This window comes from Adelges cooleyi, unplaced genomic scaffold (genome assembly GCF_023614345.1).
Source record: "Adelges cooleyi isolate 19-005CV unplaced genomic scaffold, UGA_ACOO_1.1 ACOO_flye_CR_arks_rails_tigmint_CR_PRNA_2, whole genome shotgun sequence".
NCBI classification, from domain to species: Eukaryota; Metazoa; Arthropoda; class Insecta; order Hemiptera; family Adelgidae; genus Adelges; species Adelges cooleyi.
Genome location: NW_026095860.1, coordinates 62,127 through 83,404, shown reverse-complemented (window position 1 = coordinate 83,404; position 21,278 = coordinate 62,127). Strand labels below are relative to the sequence as shown.

The 21,278-nt window shown below is 31.0% G+C and overlaps 1 long non-coding RNA gene across 2 annotated transcripts; it reads left to right on the top strand.

The window, feature by feature from the left end:
- Positions 1–14,669: 14,669 nt before the first annotated feature.
- Positions 14,670–17,693, top strand: LOC126833468 (uncharacterized). 2 transcript variants are annotated; one of them, XR_007684950.1, is made up of 5 exons: positions 14,670–14,830; positions 15,058–15,103; positions 15,193–15,269; positions 16,817–16,965; positions 17,038–17,693. It is a non-coding gene; the product is annotated as an uncharacterized LOC126833468 (long non-coding RNA). The 2 variants fall into 2 exon arrangements; XR_007684951.1 differs by having other exon boundaries at positions 16,814–16,965.
- Positions 17,694–21,278: the final 3,585 nt, after the last annotated feature.

Below are 21,278 nucleotides of genomic sequence, written 5' to 3'. Positions count from 1 at the left end.
TTCATACCTTGGGTAAACCTAGTTTTTTCTTCCTATACACAAATATATGTACAATTAACACATATGTGTAGGTTAAAAGGCAAGCTGAGTCATTTGTGAATCTTTTAAGCCACAGTAGACCCATTTTGGATATGTATTTTTGGAAAAAAATTCAGTTTTTTGAAAATTTTGACCTAGGTCGAAATTTTGGTTTTTTCATCATTTCGACCATTTAAATCACTTAAATCGGCAATTTGACCATATATTCTGAAAGCTGACAAAATTCTCTTGAGTTTAGACTAGGTTTGATCGAATTTGGTGAAGAATTGTAGAATTTATGTAGGTTTTAGTGTGTTTTTGTGTTGTTCATACCTTGGGTAAACCTAGTTTTTTCTTCCTATACACAAATATATGTACAATTAACACATATGTGTAGGTTAAAAGGCAAGCTGAGTCATTTGTGAATCTTTTAAGCCACAGTAGACCCATTTTGGATATGTATTTTTGGAAAAAAATTCAGTTTTTTGAAAATTTTGACCTAGGTCGAAATTTTGGTTTTTTCATCATTTCGACCATTTAAATCACTTAAATCGGCAATTTGACCATATATTCTGAAAGCTGACAAAATTCTCTTGAGTTTAGACTAGGTTTGATCGAATTTGGTGAAGAATTGTAGAATTTATGTAGGTTTTAGTGTGTTTTTGTGTTGTTCATACCTTGGGTAAACCTAGTTTTTTCTTCCTATACACAAATATATGTACAATTAACACATATGTGTAGGTTAAAAGGCAAGCTGAGTCATTTGTGAATCTTTTAAGCCACAGTAGACCCATTTTGGATATGTATTTTTGGAAAAAAATTCAGTTTTTTGAAAATTTTGACCTAGGTCGAAATTTTGGTTTTTTCATCATTTCGACCATTTAAATCACTTAAATCGGCAATTTGACCATATATTCTGAAAGCTGACAAAATTCTCTTGAGTTTAGACTAGGTTTGATCGAATTTGGTGAAGAATTGTAGAATTTATGTAGGTTTTAGTGTGTTTTTGTGTTGTTCATACCTTGGGTAAACCTAGTTTTTTCTTCCTATACACAAATATATGTACAATTAACACATATGTATAGGTTAAAAGGCAAGCTGAGTCATTTGTGAATCTTTTAAGCCACAGTAGACCCATTTTGGATATGTATTTTTGGAAAAAAATTCAGTTTTTTGAAAATTTTGACCTAGGTCGAAATTTTGGTTTTTTCATCATTTCGACCATTTAAATCACTTAAATCGGCAATTTGACCATATATTCTGAAAGCTGACAAAATTCTCTTGAGTTTAGACTAGGTTTGATCGAATTTGGTGAAGAATTGTAGAATTTATGTAGGTTTTAGTGTGTTTTTGTGTTGTTCATACCTTGGGTAAACCTAGTTTTTTCTTCCTATACACAAATATATGTACAATTAACACATATGTGTAGGTTAAAAGGCAAGCTGAGTCATTTGTGAATCTTTTAAGCCACAGTAGACCCATTTTGGATATGTATTTTTGGAAAAAAATTCAGTTTTTTGAAAATTTTGACCTAGGTCGAAATTTTGGTTTTTTCATCATTTCGACCATTTTAATCACTTAAATCGGCAATTTGACCATATATTCTGAAAGCTGACAAAATTCTCTTGAGTTTAGACTAGGTTTGATCGAATTTGGTGAAGAATTGTAGAACTTATGTAGGTTTTAGTGTGTTTTTGTGTTGTTCATACCTTGGGTAAACCTAGTTTTTTCTTCCTATACACAAATATATGTACAATTAACACATATGTGTAGGTTAAAAGGCAAGCTGAGTCATTTGTGAATCTTTTAAGCCACAGTAGACCCATTTTGGATATGTATTTTTGGAAAAAAATTCAGTTTTTTGAAAATTTTGACCTAGGTCGAAATTTTGGTTTTTTCATCATTTCGACCATTTTAATCACTTAAATCGGCAATTTGACCATATATTCTGAAAGCTGACAAAATTCTCTTGAGTTTAGACTAGGTTTGATCGAATTTGGTGAAGAATTGTAGAATTTATGTAGGTTTTAGTGTGTTTTTGTGTTGTTCATACCTTGGGTAAACCTAGTTTTTTCTTCCTATACACAAATATATGTACAATTAACACATATGTGTAGGTTAAAAGGCAAGCTGAGTCATTTGTGAATCTTTTAAGCCACAGTAGACCCATTTTGGATATGTATTTTTGGAAAAAAATTCAGTTTTTTGAAAATTTTGACCTAGGTCGAAATTTTGGTTTTTTCATCATTTCGACCATTTTAATCACTTAAATCGGCAATTTGACCATATATTCTGAAAGCTGACAAAATTCTCTTGAGTTTAGACTAGGTTTGATCGAATTTGGTGAAGAATTGTAGAACTTATGTAGGTTTTAGTGTGTTTTTGTGTTGTTCATACCTTGGGTAAACCTAGTTTTTTCTTCCTATACACAAATATATGTACAATTAACACATATGTGTAGGTTAAAAGGCAAGCTGAGTCATTTGTGAATCTTTTAAGCCACAGTAGACCCATTTTGGATATGTATTTTTGGAAAAAAATTCAGTTTTTTGAAAATTTTGACCTAGGTCGAAATTTTGGTTTTTTCATCATTTCGACCATTTTAATCACTTAAATCGGCAATTTGACCATATATTCTGAAAGCTGACAAAATTCTCTTGAGTTTAGACTAGGTTTGATCGAATTTGGTGAAGAATTGTAGAATTTATGTAGGTTTTAGTGTGTTTTTGTGTTGTTCATACCTTGGGTAAACCTAGTTTTTTCTTCCTATACACAAATATATGTACAATTAACACATATGTATAGGTTAAAAGGCAAGCTGAGTCATTTGTGAATCTTTTAAGCCACAGTAGACCCATTTTGGATATGTATTTTTGGAAAAAAATTCAGTTTTTTGAAAATTTTGACCTAGGTCGAAATTTTGGTTTTTTCATCATTTCGACCATTTAAATCACTTAAATCGGCAATTTGACCATATATTCTGAAAGCTGACAAAATTCTCTTGAGTTTAGACTAGGTTTGATCGAATTTGGTGAAGAATTGTAGAATTTATGTAGGTTTTAGTGTGTTTTTGTGTTGTTCATACCTTGGGTAAACCTAGTTTTTTCTTCCTATACACAAATATATGTACAATTAACACATATGTGTAGGTTAAAAGGCAAGCTGAGTCATTTGTGAATCTTTTAAGCCACAGTAGACCCATTTTGGATATGTATTTTTGGAAAAAAATTCAGTTTTTTGAAAATTTTGACCTAGGTCGAAATTTTGGTTTTTTCATCATTTCGACCATTTAAATCACTTAAATCGGCAATTTGACCATATATTCTGAAAGCTGACAAAATTCTCTTGAGTTTAGACTAGGTTTGATCGAATTTGGTGAAGAATTGTAGAATTTATGTAGGTTTTAGTGTGTTTTTGTGTTGTTCATACCTTGGGTAAACCTAGTTTTTTCTTCCTATACACAAATATATGTACAATTAACACATATGTATAGGTTAAAAGGCAAGCTGAGTCATTTGTGAATCTTTTAAGCCACAGTAGACCCATTTTGGATATGTATTTTTGGAAAAAAATTCAGTTTTTTGAAAATTTTGACCTAGGTCGAAATTTTGGTTTTTTCATCATTTCGACCATTTAAATCACTTAAATCGGCAATTTGACCATATATTCTGAAAGCTGACAAAATTCTCTTGAGTTTAGACTAGGTTTGATCGAATTTGGTGAAGAATTGTAGAATTTATGTAGGTTTTAGTGTGTTTTTGTGTTGTTCATACCTTGGGTAAACCTAGTTTTTTCTTCCTATACACAAATATATGTACAATTAACACATATGTATAGGTTAAAAGGCAAGCTGAGTCATTTGTGAATCTTTTAAGCCACAGTAGACCCATTTTGGATATGTATTTTTGGAAAAAAATTCAGTTTTTTGAAAATTTTGACCTAGGTCGAAATTTTGGTTTTTTCATCATTTCGACCATTTAAATCATTTAAATCGGCAATTTGACCATATATTCTGAAAGCTGACAAAATTCTCTTGAGTTTAGACTAGGTTTGATCGAATTTGGTGAAGAATTGTAGAATTTATGTAGGTTTTAGTGTGTTTTTGTGTTGTTCATACCTTGGGTAAACCTAGTTTTTTCTTCCTATACACAAATATATGTACAATTAACACATATGTATAGGTTAAAAGGCAAGCTGAGTCATTTGTGAATCTTTTAAGCCACAGTAGACCCATTTTGGATATGTATTTTTGGAAAAAAATTCAGTTTTTTGAAAATTTTGACCTAGGTCGAAATTTTGGTTTTTTCATCATTTCGACCATTTAAATCACTCAAATCGGCAATTTGACCATATATTCTGAAAGCTGACAAAATTCTCTTGAGTTTAGACTAGGTTTGATCGAATTTGGTGAAGAATTGTAGAACTTATGTAGGTTTTAGTGTGTTTTTGTGTTGTTCATACCTTGGGTAAACCTAGTTTTTTCTTCCTATACACAAATATATGTACAATTAACACATATGTGTAGGTTAAAAGGCAAGCTGAGTCATTTGTGAATCTTTTAAGCCACAGTAGACCCATTTTGGATATGTATTTTTGGAAAAAAATTCAGTTTTTTGAAAATTTTGACCTAGGTCGAAATTTTGGTTTTTTCATCATTTCGACCATTTAAATCATTTAAATCGGCAATTTGACCATATATTCTGAAAGCTGACAAAATTCTCTTGAGTTTAGACTAGGTTTGATCGAATTTGGTGAAGAATTGTAGAACTTATGTAGGTTTTAGTGTGTTTTTGTGTTGTTCATACCTTGGGTAAACCTAGTTTTTTCTTCCTATACACAAATATATGTACAATTAACACATATGTGTAGGTTAAAAGGCAAGCTGAGTCATTTGTGAATCTTTTAAGCCACAGTAGACCCATTTTGGATATGTATTTTTGGAAAAAAATTCAGTTTTTTGAAAATTTTGACCTAGGTCGAAATTTTGGTTTTTTCATCATTTCGACCATTTAAATCACTTAAATCGGCAATTTGACCATATATTCTGAAAGCTGACAAAATTCTCTTGAGTTTAGACTAGGTTTGATCGAATTTGGTGAAGAATTGTAGAACTTATGTAGGTTTTAGTGTGTTTTTGTGTTGTTCATACCTTGGGTAAACCTAGTTTTTTCTTCCTATACACAAATATATGTACAATTAACACATATGTGTAGGTTAAAAGGCAAGCTGAGTCATTTGTGAATCTTTTAAGCCACAGTAGACCCATTTTGGATATGTATTTTTGGAAAAAAATTCAGTTTTTTGAAAATTTTGACCTAGGTCGAAATTTTGGTTTTTTCATCATTTCGACCATTTAAATCACTTAAATCGGCAATTTGACCATATATTCTGAAAGCTGACAAAATTCTCTTGAGTTTAGACTAGGTTTGATCGAATTTGGTGAAGAATTGTAGAACTTATGTAGGTTTTAGTGTGTTTTTGTGTTGTTCATACCTTGGGTAAACCTAGTTTTTTCTTCCTATACACAAATATATGTACAATTAACACATATGTGTAGGTTAAAAGGCAAGCTGAGTCATTTGTGAATCTTTTAAGCCACAGTAGACCCATTTTGGATATGTATTTTTGGAAAAAAATTCAGTTTTTTGAAAATTTTGACCTAGGTCGAAATTTTGGTTTTTTCATCATTTCGACCATTTAAATCACTTAAATCGGCAATTTGACCATATATTCTGAAAGCTGACAAAATTCTCTTGAGTTTAGACTAGGTTTGATCGAATTTGGTGAAGAATTGTAGAACTTATGTAGGTTTTAGTGTGTTTTTGTGTTGTTCATACCTTGGGTAAACCTAGTTTTTTCTTCCTATACACAAATATATGTACAATTAACACATATGTGTAGGTTAAAAGGCAAGCTGAGTCATTTGTGAATCTTTTAAGCCACAGTAGACCCATTTTGGATATGTATTTTTGGAAAAAAATTCAGTTTTTTGAAAATTTTGACCTAGGTCGAAATTTTGGTTTTTTCATCATTTCGACCATTTTAATCACTCAAATCGGCAATTTGACCATATATTCTGAAAGCTGACAAAATTCTCTTGAGTTTAGACTAGGTTTGATCGAATTTGGTGAAGAATTGTAGAATTTATGTAGGTTTTAGTGTGTTTTTGTGTTGTTCATACCTTGGGTAAACCTAGTTTTTTCTTCCTATACACAAATATATGTACAATTAACACATATGTATAGGTTAAAAGGCAAGCTGAGTCATTTGTGAATCTTTTAAGCCACAGTAGACCCATTTTGGATATGTATTTTTGGAAAAAAATTCAGTTTTTTGAAAATTTTGACCTAGGTCGAAATTTTGGTTTTTTCATCATTTCGACCATTTAAATCACTTAAATCGGCAATTTGACCATATATTCTGAAAGCTGACAAAATTCTCTTGAGTTTAGACTAGGTTTGATCGAATTTGGTGAAGAATTGTAGAACTTATGTAGGTTTTAGTGTGTTTTTGTGTTGTTCATACCTTGGGTAAACCTAGTTTTTTCTTCCTATACACAAATATATGTACAATTAACACATATGTGTAGGTTAAAAGGCAAGCTGAGTCATTTGTGAATCTTTTAAGCCACAGTAGACCCATTTTGGATATGTATTTTTGGAAAAAAATTCAGTTTTTTGAAAATTTTGACCTAGGTCGAAATTTTGGTTTTTTCATCATTTCGACCATTTTAATCACTCAAATCGGCAATTTGACCATATATTCTGAAAGCTGACAAAATTCTCTTGAGTTTAGTCTAGGTTTGATCGAATTTGGTGAAGAATTGTAGAATTTATGTAGGTTTTAGTGTGTTTTTGTGTTGTTCATACCTTGGGTAAACCTAGTTTTTTCTTCCTATACACAAATATATGTACAATTAACACATATGTATAGGTTAAAAGGCAAGCTGAGTCATTTGTGAATCTTTTAAGCCACAGTAGACCCATTTTGGATATGTATTTTTGGAAAAAAATTCAGTTTTTTGAAAATTTTGACCTAGGTCGAAATTTTGGTTTTTTCATCATTTCGACCATTTAAATCACTCAAATCGGCAATTTGACCATATATTCTGAAAGCTGACAAAATTCTCTTGAGTTTAGACTAGGTTTGATCGAATTTGGTGAAGAATTGTAGAATTTATGTAGGTTTTAGTGTGTTTTTGTGTTGTTCATACCTTGGGTAAACCTAGGTTTTTCTTCCTATACACAAATATATGTACAATTAACACATATGTATAGGTTAAAAGGCAAGCTGAGTCATTTGTGAATCTTTTAAGCCACAGTAGACCCATTTTGGATATGTATTTTTGGAAAAAAATTCAGTTTTTTGAAAATTTTGACCTAGGTCGAAATTTTGGTTTTTTCATCATTTCGACCATTTAAATCATTTAAATCGGCAATTTGACCATATATTCTGAAAGCTGACAAAATTCTCTTGAGTTTAGACCAGGTTTGATCGAATTTGGTGAAGAATTGTAGAACTTATGTAGGTTTTAGTGTGTTTTTGTGTTGTTCATACCTTGGGTAAACCTAGTTTTTTCTTCCTATACACAAATATATGTACAATTAACACATATGTGTAGGTTAAAAGGCAAGCTGAGTCATTTGTGAATCTTTTAAGCCACAGTAGACCCATTTTGGATATGTATTTTTGGAAAAAAATTCAGTTTTTTGAAAATTTTGACCTAGGTCGAAATTTTGGTTTTTTCATCATTTCGACCATTTAAATCACTTAAATCGGCAATTTGACCATATATTCTGAAAGCTGACAAAATTCTCTTGAGTTTAGACTAGGTTTGATCGAATTTGGTGAAGAATTGTAGAATTTATGTAGGTTTTAGTGTGTTTTTGTGTTGTTCATACCTTGGGTAAACCTAGTTTTTTCTTCCTATACACAAATATATGTACAATTAACACATATGTATAGGTTAAAAGGCAAGCTGAGTCATTTGTGAATCTTTTAAGCCACAGTAGACCCATTTTGGATATGTATTTTTGGAAAAAAATTCAGTTTTTTGAAAATTTTGACCTAGGTCGAAATTTTGGTTTTTTCATCATTTCGACCATTTAAATCATTTAAATCGGCAATTTGACCATATATTCTGAAAGCTGACAAAATTCTCTTGAGTTTAGACTAGGTTTGATCGAATTTGGTGAAGAATTGTAGAACTTATGTAGGTTTTAGTGTGTTTTTGTGTTGTTCATACCTTGGGTAAACCTAGTTTTTTCTTCCTATACACAAATATATGTACAATTAACACATATGTGTAGGTTAAAAGGCAAGCTGAGTCATTTGTGAATCTTTTAAGCCACAGTAGACCCATTTTGGATATGTATTTTTGGAAAAAAATTCAGTTTTTTGAAAATTTTGACCTAGGTCGAAATTTTGGTTTTTTCATCATTTCGACCATTTTAATCACTCAAATCGGCAATTTGACCATATATTCTGAAAGCTGACAAAATTCTCTTGAGTTTAGTCTAGGTTTGATCGAATTTGGTGAAGAATTGTAGAATTTATGTAGGTTTTAGTGTGTTTTTGTGTTGTTCATACCTTGGGTAAACCTAGTTTTTTCTTCCTATACACAAATATATGTACAATTAACACATATGTATAGGTTAAAAGGCAAGCTGAGTCATTTGTGAATCTTTTAAGCCACAGTAGACCCATTTTGGATATGTATTTTTGGAAAAAAATTCAGTTTTTTGAAAATTTTGACCTAGGTCGAAATTTTGGTTTTTTCATCATTTCGACCATTTAAATCATTTAAATCGGCAATTTGACCATATATTCTGAAAGCTGACAAAATTCTCTTGAGTTTAGACTAGGTTTGATCGAATTTGGTGAAGAATTGTAGAACTTATGTAGGTTTTAGTGTGTTTTTGTGTTGTTCATACCTTGGGTAAACCTAGTTTTTTCTTCCTATACACAAATATATGTACAATTAACACATATGTATAGGTTAAAAGGCAAGCTGAGTCATTTGTGAATCTTTTAAGCCACAGTAGACCCATTTTGGATATGTATTTTTGGAAAAAAATTCAGTTTTTTGAAAATTTTGACCTAGGTCGAAATTTTGGTTTTTTCATCATTTCGACCATTTAAATCACTTAAATCGGCAATTTGACCATATATTCTGAAAGCTGACAAAATTCTCTTGAGTTTAGACTAGGTTTGATCGAATTTGGTGAAGAATTGTAGAATTTATGTAGGTTTTAGTGTGTTTTTGTGTTGTTCATACCTTGGGTAAACCTAGTTTTTTCTTCCTATACACAAATATATGTACAATTAACACATATGTATAGGTTAAAAGGCAAGCTGAGTCATTTGTGAATCTTTTAAGCCACAGTAGACCCATTTTGGATATGTATTTTTGGAAAAAAATTCAGTTTTTTGAAAATTTTGACCTAGGTCGAAATTTTGGTTTTTTCATCATTTCGACCATTTTAATCACTTAAATCGGCAATTTGACCATATATTCTGAAAGCTGACAAAATTCTCTTGAGTTTAGACCAGGTTTGATCGAATTTGGTGAAGAATTGTAGAACTTATGTAGGTTTTAGTGTGTTTTTGTGTTGTTCATACCTTGGGTAAACCTAGTTTTTTCTTCCTATACACAAATATATGTACAATTAACACATATGTATAGGTTAAAAGGCAAGCTGAGTCATTTGTGAATCTTTTAAGCCACAGTAGACCCATTTTGGATATGTATTTTTGGAAAAAAATTCAGTTTTTTGAAAATTTTGACCTAGGTCGAAATTTTGGTTTTTTCATCATTTCGACCATTTAAATCACTTAAATCGGCAATTTGACCATATATTCTGAAAGCTGACAAAATTCTCTTGAGTTTAGACTAGGTTTGATCGAATTTGGTGAAGAATTGTAGAATTTATGTAGGTTTTAGTGTGTTTTTGTGTTGTTCATACCTTGGGTAAACCTAGTTTTTTCTTCCTATACACAAATATATGTACAATTAACACATATGTGTAGGTTAAAAGGCAAGCTGAGTCATTTGTGAATCTTTTAAGCCACAGTAGACCCATTTTGGATATGTATTTTTGGAAAAAAATTCAGTTTTTTGAAAATTTTGACCTAGGTCGAAATTTTGGTTTTTTCATCATTTCGACCATTTAAATCACTTAAATCGGCAATTTGACCATATATTCTGAAAGCTGACAAAATTCTCTTGAGTTTAGACTAGGTTTGATCGAATTTGGTGAAGAATTGTAGAATTTATGTAGGTTTTAGTGTGTTTTTGTGTTGTTCATACCTTGGGTAAACCTAGTTTTTTCTTCCTATACACAAATATATGTACAATTAACACATATGTGTAGGTTAAAAGGCAAGCTGAGTCATTTGTGAATCTTTTAAGCCACAGTAGACCCATTTTGGATATGTATTTTTGGAAAAAAATTCAGTTTTTTGAAAATTTTGACCTAGGTCGAAATTTTGGTTTTTTCATCATTTCGACCATTTAAATCACTTAAATCGGCAATTTGACCATATATTCTGAAAGCTGACAAAATTCTCTTGAGTTTAGACTAGGTTTGATCGAATTTGGTGAAGAATTGTAGAATTTATGTAGGTTTTAGTGTGTTTTTGTGTTGTTCATACCTTGGGTAAACCTAGTTTTTTCTTCCTATACACAAATATATGTACAATTAACACATATGTATAGGTTAAAAGGCAAGCTGAGTCATTTGTGAATCTTTTAAGCCACAGTAGACCCATTTTGGATATGTATTTTTGGAAAAAAATTCAGTTTTTTAAAAATTTTGACCTAGGTCGAAATTTTGGTTTTTTCATCATTTCGACCATTTTAATCACTCAAATCGGCAATTTGACCATATATTCTGAAAGCTGACAAAATTCCCTTGAGTTTGGTCTAGGTTTGATCGAATTTGGTGAAGAATTGTAGAATTTATGTAGGTTTTAGTGTGTTTTTGTGTTGTTCATACCTTGGGTAAACCTAGGTTTTTCTTCCTATACACAAATATATGTACAATTAACACATATGTATAGGTTAAAAGGCAAGCTGAGTCATTTGTGAATCTTTTAAGCCACAGTAGACCCATTTTGGATATGTATTTTTGGAAAAAAATTCAGTTTTTTAAAAATTTTGACCTAGGTCGAAATTTTGGTTTTTTCATCATTTCGACCATTTTAATAACTCAAATCGGCAATTTGACCATATATTCTGAAAGCTGACAAAATTCTCTTGAGTTTAGACTAGGTTTGATCGAATTTGGTGAAGAATTGTAGAATTTATGTAGGTTTTAGTGTGTTTTTGTGTTGTTCATACCTTGGGTAAACCTAGGTTTTTCTTCCTATACACAAATATATGTACAATTAACACATATGTATAGGTTAAAAGGCAAGCTGAGTCATTTGTGAATCTTTTAAGCCACAGTAGACCCATTTTGGATATGTATTTTTGGAAAAAAATTCAGTTTTTTGAAAATTTTGACCTAGGTCGAAATTTTGGTTTTTTCATCATTTCGACCATTTAAATCACTTAAATCGGCAATTTGACCATATATTCTGAAAGCTGACAAAATTCTCTTGAGTTTAGACTAGGTTTGATCGAATTTGGTGAAGAATTGTAGAATTTATGTAGGTTTTAGTGTGTTTTTGTGTTGTTCATACCTTGGGTAAACCTAGTTTTTTCTTCCTATACACAAATATATGTACAATTAACACATATGTATAGGTTAAAAGGCAAGCTGAGTCATTTGTGAATCTTTTAAGCCACAGTAGACCCATTTTGGATATGTATTTTTGGAAAAAAATTCAGTTTTTTGAAAATTTTGACCTAGGTCGAAATTTTGGTTTTTTCATCATTTCGACCATTTTAATCACTCAAATCGGCAATTTGACCATATATTCTGAAAGCTGACAAAATTCTCTTGAGTTTAGACTAGGTTTGATCGAATTTGGTGAAGAATTGTAGAATTTATGTAGGTTTTAGTGTGTTTTTGTGTTGTTCATACCTTGGGTAAACCTAGGTTTTTCTTCCTATACACAAATATATGTACAATTAACACATATGTATAGGTTAAAAGGCAAGCTGAGTCATTTGTGAATCTTTTAAGCCACAGTAGACCCATTTTGGATATGTATTTTTGGAAAAAAATTCAGTTTTTTAAAAATTTTGACCTAGGTCGAAATTTTGGATTTTTCATCATTTCGACCATTTTAATAACTCAAATCGGCAATTTGACCATATATTCTGAAAGCTGACAAAATTCTCTTGAGTTTAGACTAGGTTTGATCGAATTTGGTGAAGAATTGTAGAATTTATGTAGGTTTTAGTGTGTTTTTGTGTTGTTCATACCTTGGGTAAACCTAGGTTTTTCTTCCTATACACAAATATATGTACAATTAACACATATGTATAGGTTAAAAGGCAAGCTGAGTCATTTGTGAATCTTTTAAGCCACAGTAGACCCATTTTGGATATGTATTTTTGGAAAAAAATTCAGTTTTTTAAAAATTTTGACCTAGGTCGAAATTTTGGTTTTTTCATCATTTCGACCATTTTAATCACTCAAATCGGCAATTTGACCATATATTCTGAAAGCTGACAAAATTCTCTTGAGTTTAGACTAGGTTTGATCGAATTTGGTGAAGAATTGTAGAATTTATGTAGGTTTTAGTGTGTTTTTGTGTTGTTCATACCTTGGGTAAACCTAGGTTTTTCTTCCTATACACAAATATATGTACAATCAACACATATGTATAGGTTAAAAGGCAAGCTGAGTCATTTGTGAATCTTTTAAGCCACAGTAGAGCCATATTGTGGGATATTTTTGGAAAGTGAAATTAGGTTCGGCCTCGTTGTAACGAAAAGTTTTGATTCGGTAGATTTTTGGGTAAAAAAACATAACGATTTTATTCATAAAATGAATGTTGTAATTCTAATTTTACCATAATACTATTAGCATTTTCGTTTAATAAAATGAGAAATAATCGTTTCCGACTTTAATATTAAAATATAATATGTGATACCTATGTGAAAACCGTTATGTTGATAATACGTTTTTATTCGACAAACTGTCAATATTACACGCCCCGCGGCAATTACTGCAGACGATAATTTTTGAAATTAGCCTACACATAAAGTATATGTTTATCGGGTAAAAAACGGGTTTTGGAAATTTATTTCGAGACGAAATAAACCAAAACGTTGTCATAAGACTTTAAAATAATAATATCGATATTAATCTTTTGGAACGTAATCGGTTTTGTAAACGGGCTACTCGTTGTTCGTACGTCGTGCTGCCTCGTACACTTTGGACGAAACCGTCATCACGGACACGGACCCCCGCCGATCGCGGGCGAGTCTAGATATTTAACAATACTACTTTTGAGCAGACGTAATTAATCGGTCTTGGACTTTCGAAAATATATAAAATAAATTTAAACAGACGTAAAGACGTCTTAATCGCGACGGTTTACTCGTTCGAAGCGGTTAACGATTTAATTAAAATAGAGTCGAGCGTTCGGCAGTCTTATTTTTAATAGAAATCGGGGCGGCTTTAATAGCCGAACGGGTAATATATTTTTATAACGACAAGTCAAATTGTTTTTACTGTTTTCGGTGTAATCTCAAGTCGATTCGGTCGGCGTTGCCGCCGTCAAAATATCGCGTAGAGTTTTGACGATAACTACGCGACGCGTAAAACTACCGACGACCCGAATTCGACACCGCCCCTCCGGTCTCTTCGTATCTCGGACTTTTAGACCCCACGCGATAATTTTTCAATACACGTGCGGATTGCGAATCGAAAAGATTTTTTAGTTTACCTCGCAATCAACGAGTTCTAATCGACCTCGAAAGAGGTGTTGAATAGTCGGACCGGTCGGAACAACCTCCTACGGCACGGCGGCCGTCGATTTAAAGTGAAAATTCGACCGGCCGACGGCTTCGCTATACCGTTGGCTTTGAGGAGAACGAGATTTGTCGCCGTCACGTGATTTTCGAGTGGAAAAAACGAGATTAAACGGAACGGGATCACGTCAAAACGGAAAATTCGATTCCGTAAACTTTACTAGTCGGTACGGCGACGAGTATACATGGACGGCGCGACGGCCAAACGCGAGCTTCACACACCGTTGCTGTTCGTTTTACCCGAGTACCGGAGTCTATTTCAAACCGCTTCACCATGACCGACACCGCAGTCGCCGCACCAGCACCGGCCGCCTCGTCGCCGAAAAAGAAAAGTCCGCCTCTCCAAAGGCGAAGAAAGCCGCGTCGGCCCATCCTACCACAGCCGTGATGGTGATCGCGGCCGTCGAGGAGCTGAAGGAGAAAAAAGGGTCGTCGTTGCCGGCCATCAAGAAATACTTGGCCGCCAACTACAAAGTGGACGCCGCCAAGCTTGCGCCTTTCAGGACCACCAAGTTATTATAATATATACAATAATTGCCCGGTAGGTAGGGTAGTCTCATACCGAATTATAGATTATAGTAGTTTCCCCGTGTAATACAAGCCAGGCAGTAAGTAATAGTGATTGTGGAATGGAACGAAAAAGTTAAAACGACTACAATACGAGTAAATACGGGTTCATTTTTTCTACGGCCAGATATACGGTTTCATAGCCGCCGCGGATTTCGTCTGGGCCATTGATAACGGCGCACCGCAAGCGGCGGTCGTGTTGTTTATCTCCGAACGGATAAACGTGAAATGTGTCTTAAATATTAACGGAAAAAGTATTTTTTATGGTCAGTGTTTGCGGTTGGGTTTTGGAGTTGAAAAAGTAACGTTCTGTAGGTATGTATACATTACGTTTTTAATATTTCATCGTCGTCTCAATTTCTATTGAACTTATGACGCAGTCGTGTCTTAAAAAAATTAATATAACAAACGATTGATAAACACCGCTATGGCATGTGATAGTAGCGGTATATTATTTTTTCGTTGTTTGTATATTTTTCCGTTGTATATATTTGTAATTACCTACCTACTTATTTTCTATGTATGTGCATAAATTGTTTTAGGCTGTTCCCAATGGGTATACCTACTCTGCGACACTTTCGTTTACCGGTAAGCATTAATATTCTATCTATCTACTCTGTATTTGAATATGACAAATACTAAAATTACTAATTATTATTATTATTATACTTTTAAAGGCGTTGTGGAAGTTCTGGCGTCTCATGAAGTCCACAATTGATTTTCCTGCGGCCATCGAAAAATCTCTGCGATTAAGGTCAGGCATCTCTTCTTAAATCCATTTAATTTACCCATGTATTTGTGTATAATAATATTTGCACAATGATTAGATACTTTGTTAATGAGTAAAACATTATACATTTGTTTTATAATTTAAATAACACCTGGGGCTAATTTTGTGTGCTTAAAAATTATACACATTAATTGACATAAAGTATTGCCTTCAGACATATTATTTTAGCGTTCAACATTCTGTGTTGTTAGACCGTTTTTTTAAAGGAGTTTATTGTATAAGTTCTTTTTTTTAGTTGCTGTTGGTGTAGATATAACTTAATAATACACTTAATCTTAATAATAATAATAATATTGTCAAATCATTTTTATTGGAACTAATTTTTCATTTAATAGGTGATTAATATTATAATATCTGAGGCACGTTAACATTTCATTTACTATTTCATTATTTATAGAAGTATTCACTTCACCCTAAACAATTTGCTATTGCTATTTTTTTTTTATTGATAATACATAATGAAAAATAAAATTATTTTAACATTCAATTATTAGTAAGATTAATTTTTGGTTAGCCATCTAAAAATATGTCTCTGTAAAGTATCAAATAATACAGGTGTTTGATGCACTGAATATTATTATTATTATGTAACTGTCCATATCTAAACACTTAAAAGTTAATATAAGGGTGTGTCTTAATTTTAGTCAGTTATTGTTGTAGTATAGAGTAGAATTTAAGTAAATAGATTAAGCAAAACAAATTGTATGTTCAAATAATAAAATATTATGTACTGTATAACAATAATGCCAATTCGGCAAATCATTCAAATGACCCACATTAACTTAATGTAAAATAAGCAAAACAATATTAACTATTTTTGACTATAAAAGGTGAATGTAAAACAAGCCAAAGGCGTCTCTCCGCTTAGCATTAACTAGGTGGAGAACTTATTGTATCGACTGTTGTTTTGTGCCATTATACTTTATTTCTAAAGTATATTTTCGACTTGCGTATTTATTTATTAACGTTACCTTTAGTGTCTCATTTTTAAGAGTTAAAGTTTACCTTTTAAATAACGTGTGCTAGGACAACCTTTTTAGTGATCAAAATTGCAAATAGTCTTTATTCTTTAAAGTTCTATACTTACGGAAATAGGCATTAATCTTGCACTAGGTATAATTGAATATAGTCCCTAATTACGATTAAACCCGTATTAGACGTCTGGTTGATTACTACTTAGTGTGGGTTAGTCGTCTGGCTGAAGTATAGTTCCGGAAGGTTTAAACGGCTGGGCATTGGCTTTGATCAACTTTAAAGGATCCTAGTATAACATCTTTAAAAGGTATCACGTTGTGCGTATCGAGTTAATACTGTATACGACATTGTTGTAGGCAATTAAATTGAATTTACAAATAATTAACACCAATTTAAATAATTAAATTAAACTCTTATATTTATTAATTAATTAAATATGGTAGTGCTCTAACGTAACTAATATCGATAAATTAATATCACTTTCATTTCAACGGTTAGGTTAGGTTATTAATTGATCAGAGTTTTTGTTTCAGTAGTTATTCATTTTGATGTTGATTAACGGATAGTTTGCTTTCTAATGTTACCACTTGATTTTTCTACGTTGGATTCACCAATTTGAGAAGACTGTCAATCGGTGATACCGATACAAGCCAAATATTTTGACCGTTGGAAACGACCAGTATTGGTATGTCTAATTACATTCTTATACATAAATAACATATACTAACTATATACGCATATATTTAAATTTTTACAGTGTCTGTTGATTTCCATGCCTGCCGAAAAATGATAAGAATGTCAAATTGGATGCAAGATCACTTTGTTGATGTTACAAACTCATTTAGCAAATTATAAAACTAATAACCTATTTACATTTTTAACTGCCAATTTTAAAATAATTGTATGTATGATTGTTGATGTAAAATATTTCAAGATGCATTTTCAATATTTTTTGTACTGTAATTCGAATATTACACTTTGGTTAGATTAGATTAACTTATAATTTGTGCTATTCATTCTATTATAACTAATTTAGGTACATTTCATTTGTTTTTTACTATCGAGTTCACAGGATACACAAACATATAATTTTTCTACAATTTTGGACTTTTGACAAACCAGCAGACCTCTTTAGTATACCGCGTGTACCTTTCATGATTAAATTCTAATTCTAATTCTAAACGTACAATACCAAATACTGACATAGATATGATTTCTCAACAGATTACGATTCTAATGACCAATATCTAGACATATTATATAGTATAGGTACTACACTTAAACAAGTTTTGTTTCGCAAAACACCATACCACACATTTAGCCGACTGACCTCTAAACATTTCTTTCTGTTTTATACCATTGCTTACCAAGCCCGTAAAGTAAGCAACACCACATACTTGATTTTCAACATATCATTCAAATAAAAAAAAGTTGTTTTTAAATTGATATTACATAATGAAAAATAAAATTATATTGAAAATTTTAATTATGATCATTTAGTAGGATGAACTATTGGTTAGCCATCTAAAAAAATATCAATTAATGGATTAAAAAATATGAATGTATATTAATTTATCTATTACATAGAAAATATGTCACTGGATAAGTATAAAATAATATAGGTATTTGATTTGATGCACTGAATATTTTTATTATTATATTATGTAACTCACCAGATCTAAAAACTTAAAAGGTTTGCATCGAGACATTTTATTTAACCTCTCTTTGGACGTTTTTATAAGCACTGTCATCAAATAGTCAATAAAAAATCCAAATAATGTTTTTATCACTCTTCACTTCTTTCCCTTTTAAGTTTTATTATATACAGATTGACCTCTAGACATTACATTCATGTTTTTTACTCTTGAGTTCTTAAACACTTGAACTTCTGTTAAACCACCAGACCTTTAATATACATATTTAATGCATTATGCTGATATTTACATTCTAAACGTACAGTACGTCATTATCGGGTAATGGCATAGACGGTGATTTCTGAACAAATAAGGATTTTAATTCAACCAATATCAAGACATAACGTACTACGTTTGATACATTTTTGTTATAGGTATCTACAATACACCAGACATTCGATATTTTAGCCTATCGGCTTCTAGACATTACGTTCTCTTTTAAACCATCGCTTACTAAACCTTTAAGTAATGATAATAATATTTTGTATTATCATCATAGCAGCAGTTATCAACCTACTTGTACCATGGTTTTTGATTGTTGTAGTTAAATAGCCATTCGTTAGCCGCTGTCAACTTACCTGTCATGACGGTGTGTTAGAAAAGTCGGTAATCTATAATTAATATGAATCGCTGGTCAACCAAAATATCACAAAACATTTTATTGTGTTTGGTTATCTGTGTACTCATCTATCGGACAATGTGATCATAAATAAGTATTTTATTGGCTCCCGGTCTTTGGAAAACCAAAGAAATATAACAATATTTAAGAAAAAATGTAATATCTGTACAAAGTCATAGCTAACGACTAAATGGATAAAAATTAATAATTCAAACGATAACATATTTTAAAATTTTTTGCCTACAAATTTATGGAATTAAAAACATATGTTGCCATTTGAAAACGTGAACTTAGACCCTTTTTATCGTATAAGGAATGAAAATAAAAATGTTCAAAGCATTGAAAAATGTAGTAAAACATATACCTAAAAGAATAGGAAAAAATGTTTTTTCAAAATATTTATATTTTCCGAGAAAATGAGTTTCACTCTGTATATTCTGTAACAGGTATAAAATATGAAAACCTACATTTTCATACGAACAATGGTTAAATTTAATAGTTGTATGGTTGCAATAAATACGATAAATATTCTATTAAAGTTCAAAGTTGTATACTTATATTATGATTTTTCCTTAAGAGGGCGTCTCTTTCAATATTATAATAGGTGCTGTTACTCTAAAACCAAAATTAATCGAGATATTTTCAGTCTGCTTAAACATGTAGAGATGAAAAAACATTTTTAAATCGCTTTCAAGGATGCTGTGATAGTCCAAAAAACAAATTAACTACCAAAATAGAGTCTTAGTTATTGAACTAATAGTTACACATCACAGTTTAACCTTTAAATTAAGATTTTGTGAAAAATTGCCTATACTTTACTCCTTAAAAATAGGCGTTGCGATGCCTTCTTAAGATTTGGATGGTTGCTCAAAACTTATTAAAAGTCATTAACTTAAACGCGGCTGCTAGAAGTTTTGACATTGTATTAGGTTGAATAATTTATCTAAGTATTCCCCAAATATAAGAAAAACTGTTATAAATGGAAAATAAAATTTGATTTTTTTTTTAACTGTATAATCGTTTGCTTTATTTTTTGGTTATAGGTATCGAAGCACCTCAGATAAACGAAGGTAACCACTAATCACAGTTTTACATGCATATTATAGAGGTATAGCTTGGTTAATTATGAACAAGTTCAACCAAAAGGGGGCAAGTTTTTGTTTTAGAATTTCTGTAAGACTAGTCTCATTGCTACGCTCAAAAAATAGAAATAAAAAAACAATTTTCAGGGTGAGGTTTTATTATATATTTTAGGCTAATCATAACGTATAATGGTTATGCACTAATAAAAATGTATTCTAAAAAATTCAATTTGTTCAAAGTTCTATAAAAATTTGGAACTAATTCGACGGTAATACCTACAGTTGGAGTATTTAACATTTAGAATTTCCTCTCAATAAAGTAGCTTTTAGGTACTAATGATAAGTTGTACAAAAAATTGGCAAAATTGTAGTTCTTTAAAATGTAATTCAACTATATCACGCTACTAGCAACAAGATATTTTTAAACTTGTTTTTATTATTTTGTTTTTAAGCCGATTTTAATGACACTAATCTGACAAATTTGAGATGAAAAAGAAGACTATCAACTCTTCCAGCTATAAAAAAATTAATCCGTACAGTAATAAGTAAATATACATATCAAATTTGTTTATCATTTTATGTATAATTTTCTGTATACATTAATCAATTAATAATAATACAACTATGGAGCGTTAACAACGTGGATACTGGATTTTTCTTAAAATACACTTAATTCAAAGATGCATTACACAGTAACATAAAGATGAGACTTTATCTTTTAATATCGAATGAGCTAAATTTAATTTTTTTGTATTTTTTAGGTGAAAAAGATCCAGATTTTACAATTTATCTCAACATGTGTCGTTTAATAGGGTTATTCAGAGCAATTGAAAATCCAACTTTATATTTAGTAACTTCTGGTATCGATGGTATAAATTGTTGTATATCGGCTATAAACCGCATATACTTCAAATACAGATACTTTGATGGAAATTATTATGAAGTTGACAAATATGACAATCCAGTCTATCTCCTTGATGATCAAATCAAGGAAAATAATTAGATGATTGATAGTTTTCATAGTATATTTAGATTTGGGAAATTTTAAATTAAAATAAATTATATTCGAAAAAAAATTGTTTTATCTTGCATCATTTTAATAGTTAAGTTGTATACTAGTTAAATGAATTACTAATGTATGTGAATAGATTATGTAAGTCTTTGTGTACAACATTTCAAACCTTATAAAATAACATATTTTGTAATCTATTCGTTTGGTTTTTAATGTATAATAACGATATGGGTTTTATTGGCATTGATTATGGATTTTTTTGGTTGGAAAAATAATATTATTATGTTCATTGATGATGGTAACATTTCCAAATCTTTAGTAGCCAGGGCATAATATTATCTCAAATCTCAAAAATATGTAGTGAGTGTTTAGTGTCTGGTTATCGGTTTTAACGACGGACGACGGGGTTGATAATATTATTTAATAGCAAGTAAAATGCTACATGTGTTGAAATCCCAAAGGAATATTGATGAAAACTTCAAGACTTAAAAACGTAATAAGTAACGACCCGATTAATGAAAATTAAAAAACTAACGACGATAGTAAAATTTAATTTTTTACTGCTTTTGTATCGAGTTAAAAATAGTTGTT